This window comes from Bos mutus, chromosome 2 (genome assembly GCF_027580195.1).
Source record: "Bos mutus isolate GX-2022 chromosome 2, NWIPB_WYAK_1.1, whole genome shotgun sequence".
Lineage (NCBI taxonomy): Eukaryota > Metazoa > Chordata > Mammalia > Artiodactyla > Bovidae > Bos > Bos mutus.
Window position 1 is genome coordinate 131,449,149 of NC_091618.1, and position 6,000 is coordinate 131,455,148.

Below are 6,000 nucleotides of genomic sequence, written 5' to 3' on the forward strand. Positions count from 1 at the left end.
CACTTTCATACATTGGAGAAGGAAATGGCAACCCACTCCAGTGTTCTTGCCTGGAGAATCCCAGGGACAGGGGAGCCTGGTGGGCTACCGTCTATGGGGTCGCAGAGTCAGACACGACTGAAGCGACTTAGCAGCAGCAGCAGGGAACAAATAGCATGATATCAGCATTTACTTTCAACTGGTTGTTGAGGGGAGAGGTATGCTGAGAGTTAAAGCAAAATGGTCAAAATGTTAGAAACAGATAAATCTAAATGAAAGGCAATAGGTGTTCACTGCATTCTTCTTTCAGCTTTTCTGGATGTTTGCGATTTATCCCAACACACAAAGAAAAAAAAGTTACCAGAATACCCTACACACAAATAAAGAGAAATTGCTCCTAAACCGTATCTTACTAAGTGGGACAGTAAACAGAGCAGGTGGTTATATTACAAAGTCAGCCTTAAAGCACAGCTGTGTGTTTGTCAACACACCCAAGGACCTGCTCAAAAGGTAAGGCACAGTGTCAGGTGCTAAAGTAATAGACCGCAGTCACACAGACCTTAGGTTAACCAGAGGCACAGTTGAAAATAAACAAATATTCACTGAAGACCTCACTAATGAGACAAGACATAGCTGGACTTTGAGAAATGGACAGGATATGCAGTATGAAAGGAGGGGGATGGGCAAACAGGTCACCAGTAAGGGCAAAGGAGCAGAAATAAACCCAGTCTGTGTGAAATACAGATCTCAGGAGAGTCATGATGGGAATTTTTGTAGAAAAATCATTCACTCAATTTTTATAATGCTTTAGGCTTTATGAGCACACAAAATATATAAGGCCCTGTGGCATCTGCCTTCTAAGAGCTGACAAAGTAGTGGAGAAGTTATGCTCCAATCAAAATACATTAAATAGGACTTCCCTGGTGGTCCAGTGGTTGGGAATCTGCCTGCCAATTCAGGGGACCCAGGTTCCATCCCTGGTCCCAGAAGATGCTACATGCCATGAGACAACTGAGCCCTTGCGCCACAACTGAGGCCTGCGCACCCTAGGGCCCACAACTAGAGAAAACCCACGTGCCCAGAGTAGCCAAAAATAATTAAGTAAATTTTACAAACACATTAAGAAGAGATATACACAAAACTCTTTAATAACACAGGGAAGGGAGTATTTACTTTACCAGAGGAATGAGGTTCATCCAATCTTTGTTTCCAACAAAGACATTTGAGTTAATTTTTTAAAAAGTAAAAATGGGGAAGGTAGAAATGGACAAAATGGATGAAGGGGGTCAAAAGATACAAATTTCCAATTCTACAGTAAGTTAAACATAGCAACTACAGTTAACACTATATTGCATATTTAAATTTTCTAAATGAGTAGATCTTAAAAGTTCTCATAACAAAAAAAAATTATAACTGTATGGTGATGGACTTATTGTGGTGATTATTCTGCAATATATACTAACAGTGAAGCATTATTGTATATATGTACACCTAAAACTAACATCTCAATTTTAAAAAAGAACTTCATCAAATTCAAGTCACAAAAGAAAAACGCCAAAATTTGCTGCTTACTATGTACTAGACTCTTTTTTTTTTACCTTGGAGATAAGTACTATAACTAACATTTCTAAACTGAAGTTCAGCATGTAAGTGCCCAAATGTAAAAAACTAGGTAGTGGTGAGACTAACCAGTAGACAGACCTTCAAACCTAGGTCTACCTACTGCTAAAACCCATAGCCTTTCCAATACTACCTAGATCTTAGAAAATAACAAGCACTCAATTATGATTATAAGGTACTATACAAACATTATAAAGTCAGTCACTACCAGAAAATACTAAAATGTTCTAAGGCCAGAAAGGATGAGAGTAATGTAAAGATTTTCCAATACAATGCCATATATGAGTCTCAGAGAAACTTTCACTCATCTAAAAGAAAAAAACAATCTCTTATAAGCAAAAGTTACAACACAAATAAAATCCTGGAATAATGTTTGGCAGAAAACTAGGACAATTTGGAATCTTATAAAACAAATCTGGAATACTGAAACAACTGGTGAGCTGGACAACTAAATGTACTTTGATAACAAAGATTTCTAATCTTCGGGCTCTAATTAATACTACTTTATCTAAAAGTCCTATTTTTTGCTAAGCAACCTCAAAAGGATTACATAAACAGATTCTTACGTGAAAAGCTTTCACTAATATCTTTGTCAAAATATTTGTGACAGTTATAAAACTTTACATTGCCTTACTTTCTTCATTCTTATTCTGAAATATGAAATAGTTTCAGCATCAATTAACATTTTTCCCTAAGTAGTGTGAAAAGTATACAGAACTTGTTACTTAGCATGCAGAGCTCTGAATAAGCACCTTAAATGGTTACTAAAAGTGTAATTAAAGCCTTAGGTCAGGGTAAAATCTGCGTTTTAATATTTTTCACCAACCAAAGAATACAAGTTATGCCATCAACTTCAGAGATAAGGATTTATCTTTTTCCTAAAGCACTGTGATTTAAGGCCAACTTTCTACTAAAGTTCTTCCCCTAAATACCAAAAGTTAAAAATTTTCTCTAAACTTCAAGAAAAAAGGCCAAATACAGAAAGTAAGGCCTCAACATAAATACAAATCGATACAGTATTTTGTCTTCTTCTAGGCAAGGAAACCAATTAAAAAGTGCAAAAGTACTGTATGGTAATAAGAGAGGCCAAATGCAATTAAGATTAGCTGGGAAAAAATGCCATCGGGGAACAACGAACACGTTTAACTAAAAGTTTTTGTTTGAATTAAATAGGTCTACCTCTGCATCACTTTCACAGGCAAAAAATACTGCGTGTGCTAGATCTCCAGAGGGTACTTAAAAAAAGTCCACTCAGGCTTCGTAAGAGGTATTCCTTTTACACAGGCTTTTTGTTCATTTTCTAGTCTTCCAAAGTTCCCGGAACACTCAACATAATGTCATCTGAGTAGAAAATACTTCAAATCATTCATGACAGGTTTTCTAGAAATAATCTATGCATTTCTGATTTGATTTAAACATGTCCAACTGCTGAATTCCCTATCGACCCGCCTCCTCCTTTCTCCGGAAGGACCACCAATTACAAGGGTTTACATGCACGTATCAACAGTTTTTATATTTCCTCAAAAAAAAAAAAAAAAAAAAAAAAAGAATGCCTTCTATGATCCTAAGTATCTAACTGCCAGAACTCAAAATCAGAAATGTGCAGGGAGTTACTAACGGCCACCTGCAGAGAGCACGATCTAAACCAAACAAAACAATAATAAAGCTATTCCGCAGGAGCAGAGGTTTTTTGCGTATCTAGCTGTGGACTTATACGTGTTAAAATTACAGACTTTAGGTCAAGATAAAAACGAGGCTAACTAAACCTTCGCCGTTTTACAGGTTTCGTATTAACTAACTTTCCATGACCTCTTCAACCAACCACTCAAACCATTCAATTCTCGGCCCAACCCCTTCCACTCCCGCCCCCAATTTCAGTTTTAAGGCGCTTCACTCCTCCAAACTTCAGTGTTTTCCGCGGCCTACCCTACCTACGTCTTCGCGTCGCCACAGGTCCCAAGTCAGGGCCTTAGCCTTACCATGTCCGCCCTTCCTGGTCTGCCTCAAGCTGCTAGCCCCCTCCCGTAAGGCCCAAACCCGCCTCAAAGAGCCCTCGGGAGGTCGATCCTCCCAGCTCTTCCAACTCGTCCACAGGCACCCCTGAGGTCCCCAAAGCACGCAACGGCCGAGCACGAAAATGGCGGAGTGCGGCCGCCTGCTGCAGGTGACCGGTCCCATGCCGCCGCCGCACTCACCCTCGGGCGCTGATCAGAGGTCCTAACGACTGGCGAGCGATATGTTCGTCTTCACAATCAGGAATGTCTCTCCCGTCGGGCCCCCTCCCTCCTCCCCTCTCAATCCCACTCCTCCAAAAGAGCAGCCGCCATCTTCCCCTATGAGCCACCGAGCGCACGTCCGTGTGTCATCACGCACCGGCGTACGCTTCTACGTCACGCGCGCCTGGGCCGAAGGGCTCCGTAGAGCTGACTCTGCGCATGTGCTTAGCTGAGAGGCGGGGCCTGACCGGAACCTCACGCGGCCTCTAGGAGCGACTTCTTTGTTCCGGCTGAGAGGAGGTCCGCACTCCTTGGGGAGAAGGAACTAGGGGAGGTGGTGCCGCCTTACTTTCTTCACCCTGTGAGCTAACCCTGGTCCTCTTAGAAATACCCCTTTTTGGAAAATTTGAATGAGAAATTTGTTCGTGGGCGGTACTGCAGTTGCTAATATGTTTATTCATCCGTGAAATTAGGGGGTCTGGCTGACAATATCTTAAGAATTTGAAGAAACGCACCGAGCTGAGTCAAGCACGTTTGTGTCGTTTGTGCATTCCCAGTGCCTCTTAAAGTAGCTCCTTTCTAAATGAGAGTGGATAGTGAGTCATAAAACTTGAGCCCTAGGGTACAACCAGTTTAGAAAACTGTTTCCACAGTGTCTATTAAAGCTAAGCATACACTCACCCTAAAACGCAGCAGTTACCCTGCAAGAGAACTGAGTGCACGTGTCCACCAAAGGTTTACATGAGAATGTTCATAGCAGCTTTATTTGTAATAGGGCTTTCCTGGTGATTCAGACAGTAGAGAATCCACCTGCATGCAGGAGACCTGAGTTCAGTCCCTGGGTCTGGAAGATCCCCTGGAGAAGGGAATGGGTACTTGTCCCAGTAGTCTTGCCTGGAGATTTCTGTGGACAGAGGAACCTATGTACCAGAAAATAAGTTGTGGTGTGGTCATGCCATTGATAGGGACAGAGTCAAGGGACAAGTGTGCTCACTCAGTGGTATGGACTTTGCAGTCCCAAGGACAATAGCCGGACAGGCTCCTCTGTCAGCGGAATTTTCACAGTAAGAACTGTGGAGTAGGTTGCCATTTCCATTTCCTTTTCCAGGGGATCTTACTCACCCAGGGATGGAACCCTTGTCTCTTGCCTCTCCTGCACTGGCAGGTGGATTCTTTGCCACTGCGCAACCATGTAGGTGATTAAATAGTTAATCCCACTAGAGAATTTTAAGTAGAAAAAATAGGAAAGATCCCTGTTAGTTAATGATTACTAAAGAGAGTTGGTTTGCTTAGCAACAAAACCATGCTACAGAAGTGGGAGACAGGCCTGAAAGCAATAAAACAATGGTGGCATGAGACCCATATCCTACCTAGTGAGCCCAGTAAATTAATGATCTCTAGGACATGCTTTCTGCACATATAAAAAATAATTTGTGGACCTAGCTGGACTATGTAGGGATAAGAAAACCCATGCCCAACCGGCAGAAGGAGCGGATAATGAAAGCATAACTTGTACTCAAGACAAAGTTCTTCTCCCCCTCCCCACTTTTCCTTTGATTATAAAACTGTAGCCCACTAAGTTCTCAGAGATGGCATCCCCTTGCCCGCCTGTTGTAAACCTCAGGAGCATCCTGTTCTAATTAAGTCACTTTTCATCTTCCTCTTTGCCTCTTGCTGAATTCTTTCTGTACTGAGACATAAAGGACTGTGGTACCAGAGCACTTCAGAGCCCCTGAAACGACACCTAATAGTTTGAAAAGCAATTAACCAAGCTGATGCAAGTGATTTTACAGTGCTTGATTTAGATATTTTGAGTATTTTGGCTGTCTTTCTCATGGTATAATGTTAATGGTTCTCGATTACTGCAACTGGTCTACCTGACCATGAAGCATCATGCAGCAAGAAAAAATCTCCAGCATGAAACTTGGCCAACCACTTTGACACGTTTGATCAGTCACAGCACCTTCACCATACATTGCACAATCCTTTTGGGTTTTTTTTTTTTTTTTTTGCATTTCAGTTGTGCTTTTACCTTTGTTGAAATAATAAAGCATAATATGCCAAAAAATGTTGCTTTTTTCTTTCCATCTTCAGTATTAAAATGGATACACAAAACTCACTAATTTTGATTTTTTTTAAACACGAGGCTAATATGACAGCTATCACAATATAACCTAAAAAAATT

General features: G+C 41.3%; 1 protein-coding gene across 1 annotated transcript in view; it reads right to left on the minus strand.

Moving 5' to 3' along the window:
* WDR33 (WD repeat domain 33) overlaps positions 1 to 3,959 on the minus strand; it is a 109,795-nt gene extending 105,836 nt beyond the window's left edge. The window contains 1 exon segment of the mRNA XM_070359878.1: positions 3,795 to 3,959. The gene's annotated coding sequence lies outside the window, so the exon portion shown is untranslated.
* Positions 3,960 to 6,000: the final 2,041 nt, after the last annotated feature.